The sequence below is a fragment of the Equus asinus genome, chromosome X (assembly GCF_041296235.1).
Source record: "Equus asinus isolate D_3611 breed Donkey chromosome X, EquAss-T2T_v2, whole genome shotgun sequence".
Taxonomy (NCBI): Eukaryota; Metazoa; Chordata; class Mammalia; order Perissodactyla; family Equidae; genus Equus; species Equus asinus.
Window position 1 is genome coordinate 59,141,434 of NC_091820.1, and position 14,907 is coordinate 59,156,340.

A 14,907-nucleotide genomic window follows, 5' to 3' on the forward strand; every position below is an offset into this window, starting at 1 on the left:
CATGTGCCTGTTGGCCATCTGCATGTCTTCCTTGGAGAAATGTCTGTTCAGATCTTTTGCCCATTTTTTAACTGGCTTGTTAAGTTTTTTGTTTTGAGATGTATGAGTTCTTTGCATATTTTGGGTATTAACTCCTTATCAGACATATGGTTTGCAAATGTCTTCTCCCAATTGTTAGGTTGTCTTTCACTTTGTTGATAGTTTCCTTTGCTGTGCAGAAGCTTTTTAGTTTGATGTAGTCCCATTTGTTTATTTTTTCTATTGTTTCCCTTGCCTGGTCAGACATGATACTTGAAAATATGCTGCTAAGACCAATGTTGAATAGCATACTGCTTATGTTTTCTTCTGGAAGTTTCATGGTTTCAGGTCTTACATTCAAGTCTTTAATGCATTTTGAGTTAATTTTTGTGTATGGTGTAAGATAATGGTCTATTTTCCTTCTTTTACATGTGGCTGTCCAGTTTTCCCAACACCATTTATTGAAGAGACTTTCCTTTCTCCACTGTATGTTCTTGGCATCCTTGTCAAAAATTAGCTGTCCATTGATGTGTGGGTTTATTTCTGGGCTCTTGATTCTGTTCCAGTGATCTGTGTGTCTATTTTTATGCCAGTATCATGCTGTTTTGGTTACTATGGCTTTGTAGTATATTTTGAAATCAGTGAGTGTGATACCTCCAGCTTTGTTCTTTTTTCTCAGGATTCCTTTGGCTATTCAGGGGTCTTTTGTTGTTCCACATAAATTTTAGGATTCTTTGTTCTACTTCTTTGAAAAATGTTGTTGGAGCTTTGATAGGGATTCCACTGAATCTGTAGATAGCCTTAGGAAGTATGGACATTTTAACTGTTAATTTTTCCCATCCAAGAGCATGAACTATCTTTCCATTTCTTTGTGTTTTATTCAATTTCTTTCAATGTCTTATAGGTTTCAGTGTACAGATCTTTCACCTCTTTGGTTAAGTTTATTCCTAGGTATTCTATTCTTTTTGTTGCAATTGTAAATGGGAGTGTATTCTTGATTTCTCTTTCTGCTACTTCATTGTTAGAGTATAGAAATGCAACTTATTTTTGTTTGTTGATTATTTATCAGAACAAACAATAACAACAATAAACCAATATGGATATCTCATAATTTTTTGTTGAAAACTAGATATTTTAAGTAATATGTTGAACACTTGATTCTAACCCCAGTCCTCTCCAAGACTCGTTTTCATTGGTCTTTGCTGTTGTTATTGTTTGTTTTGTGGCTAGGCTGTTTTACTGAAGTCTGTTTCCTTATAATGGGAAGCTTTTGCTATTGTCCTTCAGAGGGCAAAGCCTTGAGCATGCGCATAGTCACCTTGGGATCACAGAGGTTTTAGCAATGCTCTCTTTGACTATCTCTTTCTCTGACCACTCTTTTAAGCTGTCTGTTTCACATATTACTATATTTCACCTATTAGGCTCCACTAATTACCAGCTGACTGCTATGTTTTCAACAATGCTCTGAGGCATAAATTGCTCAGCAGTCTGGTCCAATTAAATTTATGAAGGGATGGTTTTTGAAGCCAGTCTTTGTAGTTTGTTCGACTTCCAGGAGGGCTTTTTAGCCGTATCTTTCCCTGGTTCTCTCTGGTGAACTAGCTGGCCTATGGTATAGCCTCTTTCTCTTAACTGAGAGGAACTAATGGTTTCAAGAGTCCCCTTAGACTTGAACTTGCCACACTGTTTCAAATAGTCATTTGCTTTGGGTAGAGCTTTGGAGCTCACTTTTTTAATGAACGGCCTCTGTCTCTGGGAAAAACTCTCAGAAAACCTATGGATACTGGGTGGAGTGACAGTCTCTTGACTTCTAGGTTTTTTTCTCTCCATGTGTGGAAACTTTGTCCTATGAGAAAGCTGGGGAAAGGAGAAGTCAGGGTCCCAGTAGTCTAAGTCTGGCACATCTGGAGTAGAATCTCCATCCTATCAATAGGGACTGGGTGAAGGAAAGGAGCCCTTGGACTCTAGGCTGCACTAACCAGGAATTTAATCTTTTCAACTTGAAATTGGCAAGGACAAGAAATACCAGCAGACTGCCATTCCAGGTGAGATGTGATAAGCCTTGATTGGAAACTATACACAGACCTTATATGCTTTAAAAAATTTATTTAAAATAGATCATACACCTAAATGTAAAGTGCAAAACTATAAAACTTCTTGAACATAACATAGAAGAAAATCTAAAAGACCTTGGGTTTGACAATGGCTCTTTAGATGCAACACCAAAAGCATGATCCATGAAAGAAAGAAGAGACAAATGGGACTTCATTAAAATTAAAAATTTCTGCTCTGCAAAAGATGCTGTCAAGAGAATGAGAAGAGCCACAGACTGGGAGAAAATATTTGCAAGAGCTATACCAATAAAGGACTTTTATCCAAAATATACAAGAACTCTTAAAACTCAATAAAAAAATGAACAATCTGATTTTAAAATGGGCAAAAATCTGAATAGACATCTCACCATAGAAGATATACATATGGAAAATAAGCATATGAAAAGATGCTCAATATCATATGTCATTAGGGAATTGCAAGTTAAAACAACAACGAGGTACCACTGCACATCTGTTAGTGTGGCTAAAAATTTAAATACTGACAACATCAGATGCCATCAAGAAGATGGAGCAGGAGAAACTCTCATTCATTGCTGGTGTGAATGCACAATGGTACACTTTGGAAAACAGTTTGGCAGTTTCTTAGAAAACTAAACATATTTACAGTATCATTCAGCAATTTCATTTCTAGGTATTTATCCAAATGAGTGAAAGCTTATGATCACAGAAAAACCTACACATGAATGTTTATAGCAGTTTTATTAATAATGGCCCATAATTGAAGGCAATCATTTTTTATTAGACACCCTTTATAAAGATGTCCTTTAATAGGTGAGTGGATAAATTGCGGTTCAACCATAAAATGGAACATTATTCCGGGATAAAAAGAAATGAGTTATCAAGCCATGAGAGACATGGATGAAATTTCACATTGCTAAGTGAGAGAAGCCAGTCTGTTTACTTTATGAATTAGGATACAGTTTATCTTGGCAAACATTCCATGTGCAATCGCAAGGAGTATTAATTCTACTGCTGCTGTGTATAGTATTCTACAAATATGTTAACAAGTTGAATGTAGTGTTGTTTAGATTTATTATTAACGTTCTAGCTAATCATTCTATTAATTCTTAAAAGTATTGAAATCTCCAAATATAATACCGGACTTGTCTGTTTCTCCTTGTAGTTCTAGCTATTTTTGCTTCAAGTTTTGTTATATCTTCTTGGTAAATTGCCATCTTTAACCTGAGAATATTGCTTCTTCTGAAAGCTACTTTTTGATATTAATATAGCCATTCCACCTTTCTTTTGATTAGTGTTTGCATAATATAACATCTATGTATTTTTATTTAAAGTCAGTTTCTGGTAGAAAGCATATATAGTTGGGTCTTGAAGAAGATTTGAATGACTTAAATTAGCATAATATTTTATGTGACTATTCAAGCTTTCTATTTTTTTCTTGAGTTAGTTTTAAGTTACACTTTTCGAGGAATTTGTCTATTTCCTCTTAAATTTTCAATCCTTTTGGCATAAATTAATAATATTCCCTAATCTCTAGGGTTTTTGTTCCCCCCTTCTTTCATATTACTTCAACGTATCTTTTCTTTTTATCTTGAAGAAACTGTCAAATGTTTATTAGTTTTGTAAAAGAAACAAACGTGGGATTTTATTATCTTTCTTGTGTCTTTGTTTTCTATTTCATAAACTGATGCTTTTACCTTTAACACTTCCTTCCTTCTACTGTCTTTTGACTTTTCCTGTTGTTCCTACTATACTCTTAGCTTGGAGACTTAGCTCATTAATTTTCATCCCCTCTTCTTTTCTAAGATAACTATTTAAGGATATAAACTTTCCTCAAAGCATAATTTCACCATGTTTCACAGGTTTTTTATATGTAGTATTTTCATTATTATTAAATTTTAAGTATTTTAAGATGCCTCTCATTTCTTCTTTGATCCACAAGATATTTAGAAATGTGTTTTAAATTAGGAAATATATGTAGATGTTTTATTTACCTTCTTTATTAATATATAACTTAATTGCAGTGTGGTAAGACAACATGATCCTATGATACCAATAATTTAAATTAGTAAATAATTTGTTATGGTCTAATGCAGAATCAATTCTTGTAACTGTTCCAAGTGTGCTTCAAATGAGTTATGCTTTCGGTAATTTTTTGAAGCAGAAGCATATATATTTCAATTTCTATTTCGTGAGGCTTATATGTTGTGTTGTTTAAATCTTCTGTATGCTGTTGATTTGTATATGTGATTTCTCAATAACTGAAAAGAACTGTTGAATTCTCTCACTCACTTGGTGGATTTTTCAACTTCTCCATAGACTTCTATCAATTAATGTTTTATCAACTTTGAGGCTATTTTTAAGTGTATATGTAATATTATGTACCATTTTCATGGAAATGATATCCCAACCCCTTTGCCATTATCCTATTGGTTAGAAGCAAGACACAAATCCTGCCTACATTTAAGGGGAGAAGATTACACAGTGTAAGGATCACAATGGATCTTTCTTTTAGATCTACCCCTAGAGTCATAATAAATATTTGTTATTATTAAATATCTCTGGGATAATATAAGTAGCTAAGAATATTTCAACTCCATTTATACCCATCCCAACTTATATTGTTCATCAAATTAAAAGGCACTGTTAATAGAATGACAAGCCACAGACTGAGAGAACCCATTTCAAAAAAATCTGACAAAGGACTTGTATCAAGAATATGTAAGGAAATCTAAACACTCAACAATAAGAAAAGGAAGAACCCAATAAAAAAGAGGGCAAAAGATTTGAATAGATTACTCAACAAAGAAGATATTCAGATGGCAAATAAGCATAAGAAAAGATGCTCAAACTCATCTACCATTAGAGAATTGCAAACTAAAACCAGAATGAAATATCACTACACGCCTAGTTGAATGGCTAACATTTAAACAAAATTATGGTAACACCAAGTGCTGATGAAGATGTGGAGCAACTGGAACTCATTTATTTGTGATGGGAATGCAAAGTGATAGAGAAACTTTGGAAAAGTTTGGCACTCATTCCCACTCCTAGGCATTGACCTTCTAGAAATGAACATTTAGGTTAACTCAAAACCAGTATCTGAAAGTTTATAGCAACTTTATTCATAATCACCAAAACTGGAAACATGTCACATGTTCATCAATTAGTGAATCGATAAAAAATTGTGCTACATCCATACAATGAAGTACAATAAAAAGGAATGAACTATTGACTGACATAACAAATGACATGGATGAATCTTAAATGCATATTACTAAGTGGAAGAAGCCAGACCAAAAGGTCTACATATTGCATGATTCCATTAATATGTTCCAGAAAAGGCAAAACCATAGGGATAAAGAACATATCAGTGGTTTCCAGGGGTTGGGAACGGGGAAAGGGGCTTACAACAAAAAGAGCAAACGAGAGGAATAATTAGTGATAGAACTGTTCTGTATGATACTGGAGTGGCAGAATACATGACTCTATATTTGTCAAAACCCATAGAACTATACACCATAAGAGTGAATTTTACTGTATGTAAATTAGAAATAAAAATCTCTAAACCAACAAACGTATATTTCTCTCGAATGAGCAGAGATTTTTAAAAGGTCATGTTTTGATGAATGTGTGGAGAAATACGCACATGTATACACCACTGATGGGAATGTAATTTGTACAACTATATTGAAGACAATTCAACAACCTTCCAGGTACCCTAATAATGCTCTCATCATTCAAACTCAGTAATTCTAATTCTAGAAATTTACTCTAAAGAAATCATTAGAGATGCACATAAAGATTAACGTACATTGATGTTCATTACTTCAATTTTATAGGCAAAACTGGTAATATCCAAAATGTCCAGCAGCATGGGATCATCTAAATAAATTGTTAGATCCATATGAAATACTATGTGAGAGCTAATACTGTGTTTTCAAAGAATGCCAATGACATGGAAATATGCTTATTTATTTTCAAATGAACAAAGTTGAAGAACAACATGATATGATGCCAATTTTGTTTTTATATTGTGTTATATGCATTTTTTCTAAAAGTGAAAAAGGAAACACTCTAATTTTATGAGTTACTATTTCCTGGGTTATAAGATTATAGGTATTCTTTACTTTTTAATCTATACCTTTCACTATTTTTTTTTTTAACAATCAGCAATTACTTTTATCATCAAGGAAAAAAACCTGTTCTTTATTTTGAAAAAACAAACAAGCCCAGCCCAATCCAGCCAAGCCCATGATCTTTTCAGTTGCTATCTTCACTCAGAAGGCTACTGTTGTCCCCTGGATGCTTGTTGTCCTCTTGCTCCTTCAGGTACTGGACTCATTGCAGATGAACACCTGTCAAAGTGAGAGAGATTGGGAGCATCTCTCCAAGAGCACAAAACCTCTAAGTTAAACTGGCCTAGTCAGCCACAGGCTGATACTGGTACCAATCTCCATGACCCATGTAGAGAACAGATGTCTTTGAAAACTATAATACCCATGTTACAAAGTTGAACATTTCCCCTCTTCTAAATCTCTTCTATGAAAGAATCCTTTATTATCCTTCTCCAAAGCAGCTCTTCCTTTTCTTTTAGATATTCCATCATGCTCTGAGGAATGACAAATAACAGCTAGAATCATTGACCTTTCATTGTACTGTTTCCTTATGCCATATCTGGTGTTTGGGGTTGCCTGTAGCCATTCTGCTTACTGCCTCTGGCCCAGCCAGCCTATTAAAAACAAAAAACTGAGCTGTTTGATACTACTTGTCCTACCTCCTCTGTCCTCACCCCCTTTAACACCCTGTCACTGAACCAGAGTTGTTCTAAGTTGCAAACCTTGTACTGGGATGCTTTTCAAGAAGGGTCAACAAAAATCTCCACAAATGCAGCCCTACCTGAGAAGAGTGGTTGGCAGTGACTCTTACAAGTAGCAACACAAGCAGTGCAGTGCAACAACTTATCTTCCATCCACCTTAAAAAATTATAGGTTTATGAAGCGAGTCTCACTGACTCCTCCACTGAAGTAAAGGATTTTATGACCCCCCCCCTCACTTTTCTCCCTCGTCCATTCCTAAGGGCAGTAAGGAGTTCACTCCCAGTTTCACTCACAAACACCAGGGATCTCAGGTTTGCTTCCTTCATTCAGGTAGGCTTCTAGGTCCAATATCCACTAAAATGTCAAGCATTTGTTATTCCATTATGAGATTTCATAGCCTTCCTCTCTTTCCTCTCTGCCCTCCACTCCTTCTCTCTCCTTATATGGAGAGAGAAAGATAGGTGTCACTTGCAACACTCACTGAGGCTTCATTCATTCATTCACAATAAGGTTCCTCCCAGATGTGGGCTGTCACAGACATGGCCTGGGGTAAGGAAAGGAAAAAACACCTGATGAAACCTATCAGGGTGGGGCAGGAAATGAAAACTGGTTAGTGAGAGCAAGGAGTGCACTAGAAGGACTCTGAAGAAAGGAGACAAAGCTCAGGATAAGGCATCAGAAGGTGTGACGAAGGGTGTCATGAGGAATCACCTTAGGAATGTATTTGAAAGGCACAAGACTTTCCACTTCCCCCATGCCCTATTCTGCCCATCCTCAAGAGAGACAAAAAGTAACCAAGACTCCTGATACTGTTACTATTAACCCATAAGATTTCTGTCCTTAAGACGAATGGATAAAGAAGATGTGGTATAGATATACAATGGACTACTACTCAGCTGCAAAACAGAACAAAATCATTCCATTTGCAATAACATGGATGGACCTTGAGGGAATTATGTTAAGTGAAATAAGCCAGAGAGAGAAGGATAATCTGTGTATGACTCCACTCATATGAGGAATTTAAAATTATGGACTAAGAACAGTTTAGTGGATACCAGGGGAAAGGTGGGGTGGGGGGTGGGCACAGAGGGTGAAGTGGTGCACCTACAACACGAATGACAAACATTAATGTACAACTGAAATTTCACAAGATTGTAACCTATCATTAACTCAATAAAAAAAAAAAGATTTCTGTCCTTATATATCATAAATCCTAAGACAAGTCCTAACCTCTGATGACTAAGTCAGAAGGGGGGTTGGGTTGGGGCAGCACTCTTACTGGTTATTTCATAATCAGTTGAGACATCAGGGATAAATCCTGGGGCTAGAGTCCATAGGGTTGCTGGCCTTGGCTACAGCTTCTCCAGTGGCTGCCATTAGATCAGGTAAGAGTAGGTATCAGGCTAATTAACATGAGTATCGCCCAATTGCAGAGGTAACTACGACAAATTCAACCCCAACCTTAGCATTCATGGCTCTCTGGGTCTTAAGAGATGGGAAGAAGGAGGTTCTAATAAAAGAGAGTGACTTCCAATGACATATACATGGGCCAGAAAAGTACCAGTGGAAGGAGAAAGTCATGGCTTTTGTTTGCTTCCATCAGTGATATTCATGTGGCTGAAGGAAAAAGAAAGAATATGAGCACAGGGGGTTACTTTCAAGTCAATTCACTGCCTTCCTTCCATGAAGCTGGGTTTCTTTGTTGCTGAAACCTAAACTCATCTCTGGTAGCCTGTATTCCAGCATTGGAGACCCAGCAATTTTCGACTGTTGGACACCTAACAGGGCAAGAATTATGCCATATTTTAGGGATTTTTTTTTTTGCTGTGAACATGGAACACTTTATGGGAAGTAATAGTTCGTATACATACATACAGTACAACTTCTGAAAAAAGAAAGGAGCTGAGAGGGCTAAGCATGAGATTGAAAAGAGCAACCTGTGGTCTGGAGAGTCTCAAGAAAGTGATCCCTCTGTTGAGTCATGCTTTGTGATGCTGAGATGAAAAGAGGCTGCAGTCATCCTCTGCTTCTTTCCTTTTCTTCTCCCTCACATGAAGTCTTCTACCAGCTCCTCCTGAGGAATAAATATAAAGCAGCCCCCACAGGAGGGGTTGGGATGTCTGAGGGCCTGATCACTTAACACGGTGGCTCTAAACCTTTACTGGAATATTGACTCATTTGAAGACATAACAGAAGAAAAATGACTATATGCAATGTCAGAGGGCTCACAGAGACTCTCTTCTAAATTTTACCTTCCGAGTCCAAGGGCCATCTCTCCACATCAATTTCCAGCCCTCCTTCCCAACAGCACAGGAAGCATCTACAATATGGCCAGTAAATTGGATGTATCCTGAACCTAGAATGGCTGACCAGTCTGGTGCTCTTTCAAAGACTTGGAGATGGCCACAGGATTCCATCAGTGCTAAGGGCCAGCAGCTCCCCTAGCTGTCCTTGCCTGGCATTGCTGCTCATTCTCTCACACCTGAAATGTGACAGACCCAAAAGGGATAAATGGCAAGGTGCCAGGCTAGAGCAAACACTCAATAAAGGAGGGAATCATTTCAGCTGGGCTTTCTGCCAGCCAACATCTCAGTGCAATGTACAAACTATAGTTTTTGTATCTCCTAATAATCCCCACCACTACTCTGAGGCTCATACTATCCCACTACATCCTCTTCTCTTGCATCTGCACAGCTGCCATGACCAACCTCCAGATCATTCCTCACTGAAGCCTATCGTACCTGGCCCAGTGTTCATTACCAGCCCAGCATTTGCTGTAATCCTGGGTCACCTCAATATCCATGTAAATGACCATCTGACATCCCAGGTTCCCAGGCATCTTGACCATTCCAGTTTTGAAATCTTAACATTCCCAAATTCACTCTCTGATTACAGGTCTCATCCTGTTTTCCAACTACTCAACACCCATCTTGATCGCACTAAGGCCTCTTTTTATTCACAGACTCTGGGCTCACTTCCAACTTTCTTCCATATAATCTGGATTCTCAAATCCATTTCTGTGTAATTCCTCTCTTGTTAGCTGCCCACTCCTCAATCAAGCTAAGTTACAGGCGACCAAATGTTACTTGTGACAATGGCCCAAGATCACTTCATATTTTCCTGAGTTTCTAATCAAGTTTCAAACTAGATTCTCATTATAAGCTCTCCTGTTAATGGCCCCACTCCAGCCTTTTGGCCTGGATATTCCTGAGAGACTCTGGTTTGTCTTCATAATCCTGTCCCTGGTCAGCTTCCTCTCCATCATCTACCTCTACAATTACAAATCTTCAATACTCTTATCAAGTACTCTCTCTTAACTCCTATCCCTATCTCTATGCTCCAATGAAGAGGTAATTCCTTTCATCTAAGGCTAATCCTCCACTCACGTTCTAGAGCCACAGGTTTCGCCTTCCCACCTCTACCTGCATCATCTTCCAGGATCTCATTTCATCTATCATCTCTCTCTCCCACATCTATAATGACTCCATTCTCAGTTCTTCCTGCCCCACAGCCTGCAAGTATACTCAATTTTCTCTCATATTAAAAGGGAACTTATCTGATTCATTGTAGGGCCCTGATGGAATGGTTAACTTGTATTTTAGTTGTCACATCTTCTGATGGAAAGAAGCTTTCTCATGGAGCAATAATGATTAATCACACTAAATAAGAAAAAGGAAATATGAGCCTTTTGAGTGGTAAACAGAAAGTGGAGGCCTACCTGTCATTGTAGTAAGGGAATATAGCTGAAGTAAAGTTGAAAGGGGAAAACTGTGAATACCAGCCACAGCAGCAAACCCGAGACAGTGAGGATGAAGTTTCTGACCAATGATCACTCTGGTCCTACCCAAGGAGCAACTGGCAGCAATTGTAGCAGCAGCAGCAGCCATGCAACATCTACAAGTAGCCAAGACTAAACTGCAGGCGTAGAGACAGAGTATTTCATGGAAAACACAACATTAAATGACATATACGTGGCACTTGTGCTGCTACTCCCCCTTCTCCCACCCTCAGCAAACATCACTAATTAGTTATAACCCTCTTTCACACTAAGCTGAGACCTAGCTTCAGAATCCTTTTTATAAGACATAATCAAGGCAGGCACTATTAATCAATTGGAGATGGTGTTTGAGATGAAATATATTTGCTATCCTTGCACTACACAGAAAAGTCCTCAGCAAAAGAATTAGAAGATAGGAGTAAGCTTCAGGAGGGAGCATACTGAAGACAGCTTGTTCGTTGTAGGCAACTGGCGGGGACAAGCTGAGCTCATGGAGATCACAGAGCAGGCGCCCAATTAATGTCTGTTGATGATTCATTTTTTCATTCAACAAACATTTAATGAGGCCTACAATGTGCACTGGATTAGGTACTGTGAATACAAAGATGAATAAGGCACCATCCTTGCCCGTAAGGAATTTAGAGTCTGGTAGACGAGAGCCATAGACACGGACAATGATAATACAACCTGATAAGTGCTAGGACACTTAGCAGGTTGTATTATATCCATCCGAGTAGCATTTCTTCAGAAGAGCACAACTCCAGGTTGCTGTTGGATCCATGATGTCCTCCCAGCCACCAGGGCCTGCTGTTGTTTCTGTCATGCGGTGAGTGTCCCAAGAACTAACAATGATAGCTGTAATTTAGAGTGCTTCTAACATACACTTTACAAACATCCTCATGGAAATTCTGAAAATTAATTACCATATTAGATGAGGAAAGTGAGGTTCAATGACGTTAAGTAACATGCCTTAGATCACACAGCTTAAGCAGTTGAGTCAGGTTTCAAATCCAGTTTTGACCAACTCAAAAGCATTTTTCTACGTTTTTAGGATAACCTTTATTCAGGTGTGACACAACTTTTCACAGCTTTCTATTTGGAAATAAGAGCAAAGGCAACAGATTAGTGACCAGGGCATGGACAAAATTCATCTGGTTTCCCAACCTATTTGGCAAAGAAAAAAAAGAAAGGCAGAGAAGTGAATTCACACTAGCATACCACTGAAAATCCTGAGATCAGTTAGTTTTTCTTTCTTTCTCAAGCTCCAACATCCTCATTGATGATGTAAAAGCACTTCTAGTTTACTATCTCCTTTTAATCCTTGTCATGGTCAATATCATTATCAGTAGCAACTACAGGTGATACAGCATTTAGCATAGTCCAGACCTGTTCTAAGCAATTTATGTAATCCCATTAAATCCTTACACGCCACGCCCCCCACTGCCCCTGCCAATCATTGCAAAAAGATACTATTCCTATTTTACATAAGAGGAAACAAAGTCCCAGAGAGGTGAAAAACCATGCTCAAGACCACACTGGCAAATGGGAGAGCAGATCTGAGCTCAGGGTATCTAGTCCCAAGGCCCAAACTCTCCCAATCTTTCTCCCTACTGCCCTCCAGGATGGCTAGTTACATAAGGTTCACAGAAAATACATAAGGTCAACTTAGAAATAATCTCCCATTAATCAGTCTAGTCAAAGAAAGCCATTTTCTGAATTCCCAGGGTCACTACTCTGAATCTTAAGTGAAGAATTTCCCAAAGAACATTGTGTTTATGTTGCTTTGAGAAAAGAGAAAATAAACAATGGATATGTTTAGATTTTTAATTATTGAATATATTTTTTACTTGGAGCCGTAACCATAGACATTTTTAAACCCCTAAGTAAAATAAAGCAGTTGAGACAATAACAACTAAGGCCATTTCTTCCCTGAGTGGGTTTCAGGTATAAAAGCCTCCACATTTGGAAAAAATACGTTGGGAGACATGACAGTGAGAGCAGGCCTGCTACTGATGAAGACCAGGAATTTAGTAGTACTATAAGAGGTCTGCAGCTATTCAGACGTCTTCCTGAGAATCAACATTTCTTAAACAGCTGCCACCCAAAAATAAACTTGCAAAATCTGTGCAGCCAAGCCCTGGCCAAGAAGGAAACAACAGCAACACCCATTTAAAGAACAAAAGAGGATCTTTCATCAAGGCCAGGGTGGGGTACGGGGAGGCACATTTGCCGAAGTCTGAAAGCCTTGATTTTTCCCTCTCCACTACCTTAATTTTCACGTTCTATTATTTCTGTTTTTATAACCTCTTATTTAAGAGGTTATCTCCTCTTCTCTACTCCCACTCCTTCTGGCCTTTGATCATTGATCATCTTAACTACTACGGTATCCTTCTAACTGATCTCCCTGTCTAGATTTGAGAATCTTCCAGAACAGATTCCACACTACTGCGAGAGACCATCAAAAGCATCCCCTTCTTAAAACACTCAAAATGAGATCCAAACTTCACGGCATAGTATATAAGGATCTATTCCCAGTCTACATTTCCAAGCTAATTTCATGAACTACTTGTAGCTCCAATTCAACATTCTGTCTCCAATGTCCATGCTTTTGCTTAGAAAGTCTTTCCCTTTGTTTTCTGCCTAGTCAAACTTTAAAATCAACATAAGTAAGTTCCTCCAACCTCTGGCATCTCCAGACTCAATCAAATGATTTTACTTCTGAACCCCATAGTGCCTGGTACATACCTCCATTGTAGCGCATACCATACTGTTGTAATTATCTGTGTACATGTCGAACTCTCTCACTAGACTGAGAACTCCTTGAGGGCAGGAACTGTGTCTAATTCGTCTCCATATTCCCATCACCCAGCACAGTGCCTGGCAGCTCAAAAGGCAGCACAGAGAAGAAGCTGAAGGTGCAGGAGAGAGAACAATAAAGCAATATTTTTGAGTTGGGGAACAACAAAGATATGCTGAATGAGTTGAAGCTGTAGAAAAACATATTTCAGCTCAATATTGCAGAGGTCTTGAAAGAAGAAACAAGCTGACGCTGGAAGGAGTTTCCCATCACTAAATGCAGCTACTCAGAGGCTAAAAGACCATTTGTTGGATATATTATAAAAGGACTTGAATTAGGGTCAACTTAAAATAAGCTGTTTTGGATATGAGACTGTTTTTTACTTTTCTGGTGAGGAAGACTGTCGCTTAGCTAACATCTGTGCCAATCTTCCTCTATTTTGTACGTGGGAGGCCACCTCAGCATGGCTTGATAAGCAGTGATAGGTCCACGCTGGGATCTGAACCTGAGAACCCTGGGTCAAGGAAACAGAGCGTGAACTTAACCACTACACCACTGGGCCAGCCCCAATATGAGACTTTTAAGGTCTTTCCATCTTTGAGGTTCTAAATCTACAACCTATGCTATAATGTGCTATAATCAAGATAGCCATCACTCTGAGCCTGTCACACTCATGAGCAAATGGTGGCTCCCAGAGTTGTGGGCAAGAGCTGAGGTCCCATTGCCATCCATACTAGACTGATAACAAACTTATAATATAACCCATTCTCCAGAGGCCTGCTTCCCAGGCCTGAGCCTGGAGCAGGAAATACTTTAAATGCTTTCAAAGACTCCAAGGACCTCCTTACCCACTATCTTCCACAGCCTGCTACCTGAAGCCTTAAATTTTACCTATAAAATAGACACACAGAATCTGTTCTTTCAATTTCACCAGATTTTCATAAGGATAAGAAATAAAACCATGTTTCTGAAAGGCTTCTAAATGATACAGTGCTACACAAATTTAAGGAATTACTATTGCAAATTAAAGTACATGGGAGGAGAGAGATAAACTAAGTATGCTCTGCCATTAATTAGATGAGTTACTTTAGCAAACTTATTCTACCTCTCTAGGATGTCTCAGAGGGTTGTGGTGACGATTAAATGGGAACATGTGAAATACGCACACAACAAAAAGCAGTTTTATTTGACCTGATTGAGACAGAATCTCAAGAATAAATGTGACCTTTAGGGGCCGGCTCCGTGGCCGGGTGGTTAAGTTCGCGCGCTCCTCTGTGGCAGCCCAGGGTTCGGATCCTGGGCGTGGACATGGCACTGCTCGTCAGGCCACGTTGAGGCGGCGTCCCCCATCCCACAACTAGAAGGACCTGCAACTAAGATATACAACTGTGTACAGGGGGGGTTGGGGAGATAAAGCAGAAA

The 14,907-nt window shown here is 38.6% G+C and overlaps 1 long non-coding RNA gene across 44 annotated transcripts in view; it reads right to left on the reverse strand.

The window, feature by feature from the left end:
• Positions 1 to 2,613: 2,613 nt before the first annotated feature.
• LOC106846994 (uncharacterized) overlaps positions 2,614 to 14,907 on the reverse strand; it is a 78,857-nt gene continuing 66,563 nt past the window's right edge. For 29 of the 44 annotated variants that reach the window (XR_011499863.1, XR_011499845.1, XR_011499829.1 and 26 more), the window contains one exon: positions 2,614 to 13,597. This is a non-coding gene — a long non-coding RNA (uncharacterized lncRNA). The remainder of the gene's footprint in view (positions 13,598 to 14,907) is intronic. The other 15 variants (XR_011499853.1, XR_011499855.1, XR_011499858.1 and 12 more) reach the window with 9 other exon arrangements.